Raw genomic sequence first — 15,856 nt, 5'->3', positions numbered from 1 at the left:
AACAGACCTCTGCAGATTGCTCAAGGTATCAGACTTTTGCGTAGAGTCTAATAATGCAGAATAAGAAGCTGATGTTAAAGATGTTAAAGGAGAATAAAGTGTTTGCTCATTTGGTAGCTCTCATATCCTAGCTTCTTGGCTTCACTTTGATGAGAACCAAATGCAACACTGTACTTTGGAAGAAACTCTTTTCCAAGGACCTGTTTTCCCTTTTAGTTATAGCAACTACTTAAATAGCAAAAGTGCCTTACAACAGACATCAGGCAATGGCTCTCCAGTTGTAGCATTCTTATTCTTGGAATACCTTCAGCAGTAGCAATAACTTGTAGTAAGTATTTTTAGGCTAGTTTTCATTATTTCAAGGATCTTGTGTATGCATAAATCCCTTTTTGATAATTTCAGGATCAGGAGGTTAATTATGTAAGACACTAATTTGTAAAAAATGTTATAGTAAAACACTACTCAACAGTTAGAAAAATAAGTAAGTCTGACTATCTTTCCAGTCCAAGGGGCTAATACAGGACAGATTGAGATTCATCTTACGTACATCAGCTGCGCAAACTAAATCACGTAGGCTTCTTAAAATGGAGAGGCATACATACCCTAAGAAGGAAATTTTTTCCATTTGCATTTTTAGACAGAACCTAGACTTCAAGGCACTGAATTTGGATTGGAGTCACCTCACTAACAAGCCGATAGGACTGGAATTATTTAGTCACAACTTCAATTTGCCTAAAAATTTAGTCTCTCTCTCTATCTACAAAAATATCTGTATACATAGTTGGTAATTTTGTAATAGAATATCCCTGGTAAATGGAGACAATACGTTTTTCTCATTAGCAACTAGAATACTACAGACACTGCTTTTCCTCCCTCAACAGGACAAGCCCATAAACTTCTCATTTTGGCTGCAGGCAGGTTCATATTCTGATGAATCACATTCTGATGGCCAAAAGGCCTGGTTGTATGGGATCCTGAGCAGCCTGATCTAGTGGCTGGCAACTCTAACTAGATCGGGGGGGTGGAACTAAATGATTTTAAGGTCCCCTCCAACCTAAGTCATTCTGTGATTCTACAACCTGCTATTGTGGACGAGCTCTGCTAAAGTGGATCATTGGAGCACCTTTTTAAGAAAACCCCCACTGATGCCCATAAATGGACATACATTGCCAGAGCTGATGTGTTTATAGCATGTTCCTGAGACTCCTCTAACTACTCCCAGGATCAGTCAGCTCAGTTAAAAGCCATGTGAAAAGATTAATTTTCAGGAAGTGTTCTTTTATTTCTCATTGCTGATTACAGAGTAGTTAATATGTAACCATAGCTGGAAGAGATAGAGAAAAACCCTTGAGTAATATTTTCTCTCAACACCTTGAGTAAACAGGTCAATTTCCAAGACCTGAAAATAAATTTATTGATATAAGCAAAGTAACATCATTACTTACAGCTGACAATTTAATCTAACATTCTGCAGAATTTGCAAGACGCACGTATTCTGTGTGATGGTTCAAAACCACACCAGATAGTTATTTTGCATGTACACAGGGGCTTTTGCTGGAAGCAGAAGGTATTGTCACTGAAGCTAATTGTTCATCTGTGCAGAGATGAATTAAAAGAGAGTTGCTTCCTTTTGTAAAACACTGACAAACATAATTAATCAAATTTTTTTCTTGCAGATAAAACTTCCACAATTTCATCTAGTAGAAATTCATAGTGCAACCACTACTGATATTTTATCCTTCTTCCGTGCATGCAGGAGTTAACTCAAAGGTGAATAAACCCTATCCAGCAACTAAAAAATTGCAAGTTTATTTCTGCACTAAACTGATTTCATTTCAATACAGAAATTTTGTTGAATGAAAGTGTACAACAGAACTACACGATCTTCACCGTGTTTATACAGAGTGTTATAGCCTGGATGTTCCCTCAGGGGACACTGTTGAGGAACAATGTCCATTGCTTCATGCTCGTCTTAAAATCACCTGTAGTCTTGCTGGGACAGCTGCTGGCCAAAAACAAGTTGTGTGAACTCCTATGGAGAATTTGAGAGCTGAAGTGGCAGAGAAAGCTGTTTGGGGACTATTATTATATTAAAAAAAGAAATCTATCTAAGATCTACCAATTCTCCGGTTTTCAGAATAAATGACATGGGACAGACTTTGCTTGACATGTTTCCGTTAATTTCTTTTATTCACATTTTCCTGCTGGAAATGACCCCAGATTGTATCAATGCACTTGAAATAAGGTTCAAGGCTCAATTGATGGCTAAGTTTTCATCAGTCTAGATCAGAACTGTAGTAAATAATGTGCCAACAATGAATTGTATGGGTTATTGTGTCACCACTTTGTTGTTTGTTTTGATGGTTCGCTAGCATCAGTGTAGATCAGATCTGGGCAGAACCAAGGCCTGTTGAAATGAAAAGAATTCTGAGAAGTCTGGCAAGCTCATGTTACAATCTCACTGCATGGGTTTTCACATCTAGCAGGTCTTGCTAAGTAAATGAAATTTCTTTGTTAAAAGTCAAAAAAACATGATTTAGTTCCAGAATAGTAATTGTCACCTCCTAGTCTGAAATATTTTTGCCCGCTTGGAAACCAAGTCAGAGATATTCTAGCTTACTTTTTATCTGTAGGCAACAGAATTACCAGAGATGTTATATTCTTAGAGAAGAAACAGACACAAATTACCTTTTGATTGGAGGTATCTCCTCAAGTGACACAATTATAATTCAGTTTCCTCCATTCCAGCTCCTAAACTGCAGTGCAGCTGCAGAGAAACAGACACAAGTCAGCCAGCTAAAAGGCCCACATACTTAGGATTGTCAAAACCCTTCAACCATTGTCTGGTTCTTGGAGCTGCTTAGCCAGCACTGATGACATCAGATGAGAGCATGAGTTTTCTACTAGTGTGTGGAAGAAGTCAGAGTCTCCAAGAAAGAGGGGGGGAGAAGAGGAGGAGTCTTCCAATTAATCAAGGTCAGAAGTCAACAGCTTTTTACACATTTCTCAGTGACAGACTACTCCACCCTCACAACCCACCTGAAATGCTGTCTTTGCTTGCTGAGAAACTCCCTGTGCAAGAAAACTCTAAAGGCAGCTTCCTCTTTGCTCAGTGTTTGCTAACATTCATTTGAATGCTTAGTGATTATTCAGTTCAACTGTGTTTATAACTCTTACAATTTGTTATTTATAAGCATTCATACAAACAGGCCTTTTGTTCACACAAATGTTTGCTGAAGGGCTATTTTTCATATGAATACCTGCTCCCAGATGGAAACAAGGGCATTCACTCTGAGTAAGAAAAATTGCTACTTCTTGCTATTTGCTTACTCCTCCTGTTCTAAAAGTTGCAATGTTACAAAACAATGCCTGGAAATTAGATGGTCAGTTACATGCCAAGAAAAGCCTCAGTAGATTCTGGCACTCCTGTTTAAGATGAGTTACACTCCCTGAGCAGCTCTATTGATCTCAGTGGGACAACTCAAAATAAAGCATCATTCCACAAGCTAAAGCAGTATCAGCTCAAAGCAGAAAAATCTGTAGACTACACGCAAAAATCAGGCATTCAAACACAAAGAAGTTTTTTTTTTTTCTTTTTTTTTCTTTTTCTTTTTTTTTTGCAGAGTGTCAATCTCATTTTGTAAGCAGTTTCTCTGCAGTGGCAAAGCAATGCACACTAACAGAGCATTCATCTGCCATAAATAGCATCACAAGCTCTGTTATCCCTCCTCATTTTCCCAAGGGACAAGAATTCTTAAAGCACCAATGTCACCTTCTACCATACTTAAAGTCTGTATAATAAAAATATTTAACAAAGAATGCAAGTGGGGAACATGACAAATTTGAGTTGTAACATACTGAGAATGTCATTATCTGCTGAAAGATAGCCAAGGCCTGAAGCTGGAAAGGAGTAGGGCACCTACAGCAACATTCATATTTTAGCATTCATACAATACCCAACATCTTCACTGTAAGGATTCAGGTGTCTCCACATTAAAAAGTACTATAAAGGAAAACTCAGCTTCACACTTTGGGAATATTTTTCACTTAATGATTTGAAGCCAGTTGTCATGGCACATAAGGAGCCTACATTTACACACCACTTCTGGCATTTGTTTTGTCATCTCTTCCGTAGAGATTTCCTCCCAGGAGCCTTTTGCAATACTCAGTGGAACCATTTTACTCTGCTCGTCGTCCTACCTAAGGACACCTGTGCTCTCCAGCCCATGTCTCTCCTATGCCAGACCTCTGCCCAGGTGATCCAGGTGTGTCTGATGGTAGCACCTTACACAAGGACGTGCACTGGCAAGGTGTGCATAAGATTGTGAGATCATTTCAGCATCAGTAGTCATGAAGAATTAGTATTACATTTGGTTTTACTGATTCCCCTAAAACTTGTAAAGAATTATCACTTTTAAAAGCTATGCTTTACCACCTTCCCCACATAATTAAATGGATGGACACACCTGTGTTTGATACAGAAGATTAAATTTAATTACTGCTTTGTGCTTTGAAAAAAAATTACTTTGCAGAGCTGGGGTGGGGGTGAGGGATTTATGCAAGCATGGTGCTAAATTTTGGCCTTCTGAAAACATAACTTTAATCCCCTGCAGTTGCCAGATAACATTTCTGAAGTTGTTGAGATATTAAAGGGGTGGCAGTTTATTATGAAACCATTTATATTTTGTCAGACCGTTAACAAGATTTGTGGTATCTGCACCATGCAACAGGAAAGCTGCTGCAGAATCGATAATAACTTCTTACTATGCATGCCAAATTGTTGGTGCAATTGGCAAAGAGAGGAAAGGAATCAGAAAGTGATGTTAGTAACTCCATTCAGACAGCCTACATGAGTTGAGAGCCAAGTTACCCAAACCTTTTTATAGTGCTGCTTGATTAAATTCATACTACATCATCAGCCCATCAAGCATTCAAATTATCACAGACTTTAGTATTATATGAAATTCTTGGAGTTGAACAGTACATGAAGTACATGCACAGGGGCTCCAAAACATGGAATTGTGCTTTTTGATATGTTTAACACACACTGATATGTGTATATCTAACCAATTATTCCTTATGTGACAATGTAAATGTATTAAAAATATATATAATTTATGTCTGTCTATACCTACACATACATATAATGTCATCCCAAGAATAACTGTTTCAGGTCATCCTTCTCTTGCTCCTTTTGCTCTGATGTAGATCCTGAAAGATGTCATTTGTTACCAACTTCCACTCTTCAGTCACCATTTCAAGTGTTAAATGTGCATCACAGTGAGATTTTTATAAGGTGATAATATACAAACAGGGAGATTACATATTGATAGAGAAACTGAAGCTCATAAGCCTAAACAGAGTTGACACACTACTGGAAATATTTTTAACCCTTTTTGAAATAAAGAACTTGTAAAGTTAAAGTGTTGATGTTATACACCATCACCAATGTGATTTCAAGTGAAGGATGAAAATGAGTAATTTAGAGTTGAGACTACATTTATAAATCTGAAGACTATACATGCTTTCTAGACATCCACTCCTGGAGAAAGGAGACAATGCTGAGCTATCACAAGCCATAGCTGTTCACCTCCTGCCTCCACCAAGAGCAATACCATCTCCAAAAGGAGTGAGAACAGCACTACATGTGCTCCTGTCTGGACTGACCATATTTAACAGCTTGGAGTTGGTTCCAGATAGATTATGTCATAAAATAAATAGGAATTGTAGCTGAGAAAGGGAACAGAGATGCAGTATGTCACAGCTGCATGCAAACACAGGTGAGAAATACCTCAGAGACTGCACCATTGCCTTTTCTGCACCCTGCGCTGTAGGAGAGATGATAGTCAAATGGCATAACCTGAGGAAGAACATAATGCATGATCCTTCCCCTGTATTCTTCAAGATGTCAGTTATTGCCACCTACTGGATTGTTGTTAGACAACTCTTCTCATTCCTAATTCTAAATTCTACACACACTTGTAGTTTATCTTGCAGTCACCTGCTCTAGAATTGATTATTCTATTGCCAACATGATCGCAAGCCTCTACAGAGCCTCAGCACTCCTAAGCATCTGATTTTTGCAGGTTCAGCATGTACAGAACTTATCAGGAGCCTCACCCTTTCTCCTCCCTGGATCTGTGATGCCTGATTTCTGCTAGCTCACATTCCCATTCTGCATTTTCACCAACCAGCCTTTAAGATGGAGAATTTGAAACATACTCACTGTAAGAAAATCATCCCACTGGAAACTCAACTATAGCTGGGCTGTTTGTTAATTAATAGGTTCAGGTTAAAGACTTTTAGATCATACTTTACAATAAGTTTGTTTCAAAACATAGTACCAGTGTTCACTATATAATGACAGGGCTACTTAAAAAAAAAAAAAAAGCTATTTCCTACTAAAAAGTGATTCTTGAAGGTTTACTGGCAACAGTTCAGGTCTATAGTTATTGTTGACTTTCTGAATGCTCTGACTTAATCAAAAGCTTGATTTGAATTATTCATTTTAATAGTACAATGTCAAAACTAAATGAAGATGCCCATTTTAGACTGTGGCCCAATCCTTTTTTTCAGACTGAGATTAGAGCTATAAATTCCTACAGGTAAACATAGCTTTCTTGACCCAGAGGTCCTTGTCTCTTTTAAAGCCGTAAGTATATCTAAGGTCTTGTTTCAGCAACTTGGATCAATGTGGTTGTATAGGACTTTCTTAGACATTTCTATATGCTGTGAAATAGCTTTGGGAAGCTCTTATTTCCCCAAAAAAGGCTAGAGAACTTTCAAATAAAAACATTCCTCAAACCATCTTTAAGCACCCACACTCCAAAACTTGATACTCAGCCTGTCAAGAACCTTTCTACTTGTCTTCCTCTTAGACAAATTCATTTTCAAACTGCAGAACTGCTTGAAAAAAAAATAGTTAAATTTTACTTAAAAGCTACTAAGAAGTTTTAGTATTTTCTTTCTTCTAGTACATTTACAAAAGTACAATCAATTATTTACGTGGTATAAGGAGGTTTATATTGGTAGAGCTGTATTTAGATATGAAAGGAAAACATGCCTAAGCAAATGAAAAGTGGATGTCACTGGTTAGCTGTATTGGTAGAAAGTTATATCATACCCCCAACCTAATACTAGCATACAGTTAAAACTTTCAAGTCTCAGCGAGAAACAACTTCTTTTAGAATAAATGTGGAAAAAAAAGAAAAGACAAAGCTAGAAGAATTTTGTTACTGAATAGTCTCCTGCACAGTGGCTACAGATTTTGAATAGCGCTATCACAGTAAGTCACAAACACTGTTCACTTTCCACAGCATGTGCTGAGCTCATAGTATACCCAGGGTAGAAAGTAACAGTCATTCCAGTGACTCCTTACTTCTCTCAGCAAAGCTGAGGCTATTTCGTACCTACACAGTAAAGTCAGGTAAACTTCCTTCTCTCCAGTAACATGCTGAATTTCAGACACACCTGCTCATGTTAAACTGACTGGGTTCATCTCAGCAATCTCCCAAAGAATTGGTTTCCACATTTAACAATTATACATAGAGGTGTAGGTTTTCCTAGCAGCATCTTCTGTTGCTTCAAATTCTGAGTAAAAATACAGCTGAGGAGAATATCTGAGAATTTAAAGGCTGAAAGTAAACTGAAAGATAATCAGGGAACAGAAGAATCTAAAGATGCAAAGGACAGGATGCTATACCAATGGGATCTGTGGGAAGAATATCAACACCTGTTTTCTGATATATTATACAACTAACACCTCCTGCAAAGCAGGTGGACTGCTCTGGCTCTCCTGCTTATAGGAGAAGCAGGATTAAATGTGTTATTTTATAGCCATATTTCAAGTATTTCAAAGTTAAGACAGGTACTTTTATATGTATGTCCATTACTACAAGGCTGTCTAGGTTCTGAATTTTTTTAAGCCAACAACTCCTAATACAGAAGGCAGGTTTATGTGTTATTGGTAGGCTAGTTAGCTCTAACACAGTATAGCCAATGTTGCAAAGCTGCTTTTGGAAGAGGAGCTTGGGATGCATATCTGACTGCAAAAGTCACTTAGAAATAAAATGAGTCAGGAGGTCTTTATTCTCTTCAGCCAGGTCTTTGGATCAAGTTCATAGGATAGCACACAACGTATATGATGAGGTCTTGCTTTATTGTTTGTTATTGTGACTGCGGTTTTGGTTGTGTTAGCGTTTTCAATGAGAATACCAGCATCTAAGAAAACCTGACATAAAACCTAGTTTAGTATTTCTAACCTTTTGACTGAGTATTCTTTACAATAGAAATTCTCCTCTTTTACCATGTAATCATCCTACATATATTACTTTAAGTAGTACTGGCAACTTTCCTGTAGCTGAATGTATACAATAACATTTAAATTCTTCATTCCATATCCACACAAGCAAATTACGCCATTCCATGAAGGCTAATACTGACTAGAATGATGAGAACCTGTATCATATCAACAGTCTTTTGTACACGTGTTATGGTGTGCCTTCCAAAGGTACCTTACAAGGTCACTCTTCAAATATACAGATTCTTTGGGGCTGCTGACAATGGTCTGCAATGAAGGTTTTCTTAGGTTTCAGATTGTACATACCAGTTATCAGAAAGAGAAGTGGAAGAGGAAAGCGATCTCAAATCCCTGCAGTCCTATTTATTCACGTGCCAGAAGCAATTTCTCACTGCCTTCTGAAGTCATTTATAATATGTTCTGTGCCTTATCAGGTGTGCTTTTGTAAATAATTCTGTATTTTGGACACAATACTGTACACATCTTGCATGTATATTTTGTTGCTCATTCATTAAAAAATAAGATGGATGAGAGCAACTCCATAAGCTGTGCTCCTGTCTACTCTTAACATTCTCATTCTGACAGATGAATGAAGCATAAAGGCTGTGAAGTGGAAGGCGCACTCTTTGATAATCCACCAGCCAGCCAGCAAGGATTATGCCATTTCCTATCAAGTAAAGTAACAAATGCATACTCATTTTAGTCTCTTATAAGTGATAAGACTGACATCAGACATGCTCCCTTCTTCACACGTTTCCTACACCAATAAAGATTGAGGGGAATCATAGAATCATAGAATTAGCTAGGTTGGAAAAGACCTACAAGATCACCTAGTCCAACCATCCACCTACCACCAACAACCCCACTAAACCATGTCTCCCAACGCTATATCTAAACGTTTCTTGAACATCTCCAGGTACGGTGACTCAACCACCTCCCTGGGCAGCCTGTTCCAGTGTCTGACCGCTCTTTCAGAAAAGTAGTATTTCCTAATGTCCAGCCTAAATCTCCCCTGGCGCAACTTGAAGCCATTCCCCCTCATCCTGTCGCTAGTTACAAGAGAGAAGAGGCTGACCCCCAGCTCACTACAACCTCCGTTCAGGTAGTTATAGAGAGTGATGAGGTCTCCCCTGAGCCTCCTCTTCTCCAGACTGAACAATCCCAGCTCCCTCAGCCGCTCCTCATAAGGCCTGTGCTCCAGACCCCTCACCAGCTTCGTTGCCCTCCTCTGAACACGCTCCAGGGCCTCAATGTCTTTTTTGCAGTGAGGAACCCAAAACTGGACACAGTACTTGAGGTGGGGCCTCACTAGGGCTGAGTACAGAGGGAGAATGACTTCCCTACTCCTACTGGCAACACTATTTCTGATACAAGCCAGGATGCCATTGGCCTTCTTGGCCACCTGGGCACACTGCTGGCTCATGCTCAGCTGAGCGTCGACTAATACCCCTAGTATCACATTAACCAAAAAAGGATTCAATTGCTTTAGGTACCTAAAGTGAATGTAATATTCATTTTTATCTGCATCAGCAACCTGACATCTCTGATCACTCTTGATCACTAGAATACATGTTGGATGACATTCACTGCTAAATTCATATTAACAAAATGACAATTTGTTCTGTGGAAAAATAAAAACAAAAATCAAGAAGAATGTATTGAGCATGTCAGCGTTAAGTTTAATCTATCAAGAAAATCTACAAAATAGATTGACGCTATTTTGCAATTTCTATGTAAATGCATTGTTTAAAAATACAGCTGAAAAACATAGATTGGGAAATCTTTGTATATGGTTCAAAATAGAAAACATCATTTCATTTTGTTTATCTCAGTTTTGGTATTATTAGCCTGGTTATATCTGGTGTATTTTCCAGTACCATTTTAACTAAGTAATCAAATAGAAGTCCTTAAATCATAACCATGCATGAAGTTAATGAAAACAAGGTGAGTTTGGTCAAGAGACTAGGAAGATGGAACAATACTTACTTCTCCCCCAGTGTAACAAAAGAGTCAAAATTTAACGCTCAGACCTGAGTGGATAGACCATACTTGTAGAAGAAAAGCAGCCTTTTGACAGTAGACAGCCATAGCAAGGGAGCTACATGGGGAATAGGAAGATAAAAGTAGGGGTAAACCTCCTGCCTTGTCCTCCCAGGTTTAATGAGGCAATTTTTACCATATGTGAAAAGACTCCATAGTTACTTACTTCCTATTACATAAAATAAATAGCTTGCACTGATGAGGACTATTAGGTTAGGCATTAATTGGCTTACCACACCCAAACAGTCTTTGCTGGATGAGCAACTGTCAGCCAGATTGGGAAGGGTTGATCTCCATTGCTCCTTGGAGCAGGCTGAACCTTGGAGTAGCTTTCTAGTCCTACTTTTCTTTCTTAGAATGTTATATCTTGTTAATATTTTTCCTTTTGAATCACTGTCTACCTCCATCCCAACAATCTTACCCCTGTCTGCAGCTTTATCGTTCTTATCTTATATGGCTCCAGGGTACGTGCTTTCTCTCAGCTCACTCTCCACCTGGCAGTCTCCTTAGCTGTATGAGCTAAGATTATGCAGGTGTGCTGAATCAGACCTGGCCTTGGATCATAGGCAACGCAGCCGTAGGAGGAGAGTGACAACAGCCATAGAACTACAAGTTTTTTCCCTTCTTAATCAGGAATAGGAACTTTGCAGTTAGAGGAAAGCAGGACTTTGAGAAAGATGAGAGAATAGGAAGAGAAATTCCTATGTATCCTTGCAAGGGATGGACATTCAGGCATCCTCCCCCTGCTCTCCTATGCTTGGTTTCTGTATCCATACCAAACTCAACAAGAAGCGAAGAGGGAAGGCAAAAGAATCAGAAGGAGAAAAACCTATCAAGCCTTGAAACTGAAAGCTCTACTACATGATAATTAGCTAATAGCCCAGTGATCCTATAGTTCTCACAGCTCAATGGAACTGTACCAGCACATCTCCCATACAGCCATTATAATAGAATTGTGAGGCCAAAAAAAAGTGTAACAGCTAGGACATAAGCAGTGTCCTAGCTCAGGTGTTGTTAAGGGATGTATTTAACAAAGGATTTAGTTCTGATCCTTTGAAGAGACGTGCTGACCAAGCTAGAAGTTTATGATCTACTTCTCCTTTCATACAATGGGGCCATCACACGTATGTCATGAGTGACATTTTTATTCTTTCGTCCTGATCTCAGAACCAGGTAAACCAAGGATAAGAGCCAGTGGGGCCCATGCATTCTTCCACTGTTGAGGCACATAGGTTTGGTACAGCTGCATTCAGAAAGAAGAGCCAAAAGCCAACGTTAATTTATCATAGTTGCAAGAAGCCTTTACACAATGATCTACAGATAAATGTACACTGTGATGCCAAAACCCACTCTTATCTAACCAAAACGCACACAGAACTATGTGTGTGGATGCGGTAAAGGGTCACAGCAGCAATATTAGGTAGCACAGAAGTTCTCTACCATTGGAGAAATTCCACAGTCTGTAATTTTCTTTTTGACTATATGTAGAGTATACTGCTGCCCCACTGCTGCTTTAACACATCTGAATAGGAGCTGCTGAATAATTTTATATTTTAATGTATACGAAAATAATATGCTTTTTCTTAAATTACTATTTCCAGCATCATCATTTTAAAAGAAAACTTTTTATAATTAATGTTTTCCATAGAATAACCTTAATAATAAATGAGATCTCTTCTATTTTTTCCTTTCTATTAATTGTTTTTTATTAAAAACTAATTTAAACCCTCTTATCCTCAATAGGATAAGAGGGAAATAAGGATTTTTAATTAATAGTTGTATGCAAATGCCCACACCCACCACATTATAAATTTGACCTCAGGAAGTTAAATTCTTTCATTATTTAGCAAGTAAACTTTTATTTATGCTTTTAAAAAAAAGAAATTGAATTTTTAATTACAGATTATCAATTTTTTGTTTGTCCATACATCTATATCAAAATTTTCTCTGGTTATAATAAAATCGGCAACCTCCAATTAGCACATGCATCCATTTACAAAATGAAAGTTGGATGTGTTTTAGATTTTGCAGAAGATATAAAGCTGATGTTCTGGACTAAGAAATTAGACTGCACTGCATTAATTATTTAGTTCAATGGTTTGCATTTTCATTAGTAAAAATAGGTTCTGCCTCTTTCCTCTCTCTTACCAGCTGTAGGTATTTTACTCAAATCTAGTGTCTCCCCTAACTAGCAAACAAAATCAAAAATGAAAAACCCAACAGATAATGAAACTGAACTTACCTTAATTACATCAAAATTTTATGAAGCTGTAGACAGCAACACCATCCTTGCCTTCTATTTTCTCAGGGTTAAAAACAGATGCAGACTCTAAAATTAGCATTCAATATTAGTATCAAGATATAACAAAGAAATGCATTGGTCTTGCTTCAGCTAGAATCTGTTGATAGAAGATTGTTTCTGTCGTTAACATTCCGATGCTTTTCTTCTATTCTTGCATTTGAAATAACATGCAGAAGATCACTGCTTAGAAACCAGAACAGTGAAGAAAAAGATAAATAAGAATAATAACCATGGGATCATGAAAGAGCATACGGTTTTGGAGATAGTATCTTTAAGGGCGTCATAGAAAGAAGCTTTTTCTGAAGTCCTTTTGACTTGGTTCCAGCGAAGGACTTGGTTATCTTACTGTCAAATTAGGTGCTCTTAGTCAAAAGGCAGATTCTTAAAATACTGACTCTGCTAATTCCTGTTGCAGTCTCTGTAACTGTGTGAGGTTATCTATGTTTTCTGTACAGCTTCCTGACTGTCTCAAGATATGATCCCTATGGAACATAATGACTTCAGCTGAAATTGCACTATCAAGGAACAAGGTATCATGATTCATGTACTGGGCTTTAAATACTCTGTCATGATACCACGTGTCCTCCCATCAACTTTTCTGCCCATGGAGCCAGATCTAGGCCTCCACTGAACATTAGTAAGACACAGGATTTAAGCCATTACTGGTTGTTATTCCTTATCTTACAAATCATGTTGTGATGTTGTAAGCATGTCAGCATGAAACACTGCCTTGTTCTACAACAGAAGCCTGAGATCTGAGCTATGGTAAATGTCGATACAGGTAAGGGCTGTCTCGAAAAACTGCATCACTGGAAACAGCCTTCTGGGATCAACAGGTACCACCCCTCATGACAGGCTAGAAGGAAGCTCACAAAGCTGCTCACAAAGCTAGAGTTTGCAGTTATTCTGATACTTCAAAGGTGATTTAACTGCAGTTGGATTTTTTCGCTTATGTCAGTGGACTTAAGGATCGATCCTTGCTATTGTTATGGAACATTTAAAAACTGTACGCCTAACCTGGTCTACAGCCTTCTATGTATGGATTAACTCTGATCAAATGCTTAAAGCTAGGACAACTTATCAAGTCTATCTGAGATGAGGTCGAAGTTTTTGGTTCACTCACAAAGTGAGCTAAGTTTAATTCACCACATGCCTGCCCAAGAGACAGATGGGGTCATAGGCTTTTTGGTTTGTTTGTTGGGGTCAGAGAGATACAGTAGTCACATACAGAGTCACAGACCTAAAGATCTCCCAGTCAAATAATATTTGCATTAATCACTTTCCTGATTTTTAATTTTCTTGCTCTGAAAATACATGCAGGTATAAAAATGTAAATGTGGAAATTTCTGACAAACACAATACTACACAATGCCAATCAAAAAAGGAAATGAAATTATACAAGAAGCAGAAGAAAATTCCCCGTAACATTATACTGTAGGGAATGATAAGGGAACTATAATTACATTATAGAAAGAGATGTAAGTTTTCTGCTTTAAAAGTGATGAGAATAAGACATTAAAACCTCACAGATGGATGACAGATGACATAAAATAAAATGAGGTTTATGCTAATCTAACATGATGTTAGGTTGCTGCTGTTGTACTATGATTAGAGTATTGCATACAAAAAAGCTGAAATGACCAAAATCAACAAGGCAGTAAATTATAATTTACACGATTGACTGATTCATTCCGTGTCCTTGAGCAAATTTTTTAAGGACTAATTTTCAAAAGGTCAGACTTGCAACAAGGCATGTGAAAATGTACTCCTGTTTTCACATGTAATACATGATGGGGAGAAAATTGTCATGGACAGATAACCAGCTTAGGCAAACTGAATTCAGTGTGAGTTCACTTGAATCAAAACTAAGTAAAAGTCCAGGATATGGCACACAGCATAGACTACAGAAAAAAATGCAGTCAGTTGGATACACTATAATATTAAATACATGTGGTCAACTTTCATTTCAAAGATTTCCAGTTTTTCATGGAACTTTACTAGTTAAGTACTCCTCCATTCCTCCTTCTGTTGAAAATACTCAAGTATCTGATTGTTATCCTATTATTTTTTAATATGCTCCAAGTTTGTATGTATTTACAGAAAGAAAAGCGTCTAGTGATTTGGAACAACAAGTGTGTGCAGCAGAACTAACTGGGTGAGAATATAAATGGAGTTGATGGCATCATTACTTTAGTTTAAGTTTAAAGAAGTTTGATGGCACAGGAGGGCCTTCCCTGGACTCTAAAGGCCTAAGAGGAATGCATTATCTGCACTGTATATGTCTACAGCTCCAGTTGTATGAGGCCACACTCTTAAAAAGTCATTTAGCTCTACCATTGGACTTTGAACCACAGTAATAACAGAAACATCCCATTTTAGAGAGGACAAGTAAATGTGACCGTAAGAAAAGTGATGCAGCAAGGGAGATGGAAATAATAGAAGTTTACTCTTTCAGTGTTTTTAATGTAATGGTGTCTACAAATCACATCGAGCCATATTGTCTTTCCAACAGTTAAAAAGATAATACTGACTCAAATTACAGCTGAGAAGGGTTAGTGTAATCCCCCTGGTGTCCAGCTACTTGAAATTTATGTCCCAGTAAGATTTTGGAGTTCACACCAAAGAATCTCTCTCCTTTTGCAGAATGTATATGCATATTTTATTTTCCATACTGTTAATTTTAATTGCTGTAGTCCATTTTCTTTAATAATCTCTACCTCTGGAAGCAAGCTGTCATTAACTGTTAATTCCAAACCCATGAGCATCCTTCTCTTGAGCATTTACTTCAGGCTTCAGTTTCAAATTCTTTTAAAGTAAAACTACGATATAGCCTAGCAGTGCTAATTTTGAGCTGGATATTTGGCAAGGTATATCAACACCTGATTTTGAAATACTGAAATGGGACTTTGAACACTGGAACTGTTCTGAGTACACTGAGATTTGGCCTCAAGTACTAATTCTGATCTGGGGCTATGTGCACCTGGTTTTGGCCATATATTTAGTGTGATAATAGATTTTCTGCCCTGGACATTTAGGTTCAGGTTTTCTGTGATCAGAACACTGAACTGAGAAATAGAAAATCCAGGTTAAGATCCATGCTGTGACAGATGGCTTTTGGAAAAATGAATTAAAAGTTGAAAGGCAAAAACTTCTTAAAGATTAATTGGTCAACTGCAACCAGGGGTAATCTGTAAAGGTTCTTCCTCTTTGACTGG

The 15,856-nt window shown here is 37.8% G+C and overlaps 1 long non-coding RNA gene across 1 annotated transcript; it reads right to left on the bottom strand.

Annotated features, from left to right (window-relative positions):
- LOC110393151 lies at positions 2,178–10,396 on the bottom strand. The gene is made up of 3 exons (XR_002434819.1): positions 10,286–10,396; positions 2,689–2,767; positions 2,178–2,407 (listed from the first exon to the last, which is right to left on the bottom strand). It is a non-coding gene; the product is annotated as an uncharacterized LOC110393151 (long non-coding RNA).

Source organism: Numida meleagris, chromosome 2 (assembly GCF_002078875.1).
Source record: "Numida meleagris isolate 19003 breed g44 Domestic line chromosome 2, NumMel1.0, whole genome shotgun sequence".
Lineage (NCBI taxonomy): Eukaryota > Metazoa > Chordata > Aves > Galliformes > Numididae > Numida > Numida meleagris.
Note: the sequence above shows the minus strand (reverse complement) of the source record. Positions and strands in the feature narration are given on the sequence as shown.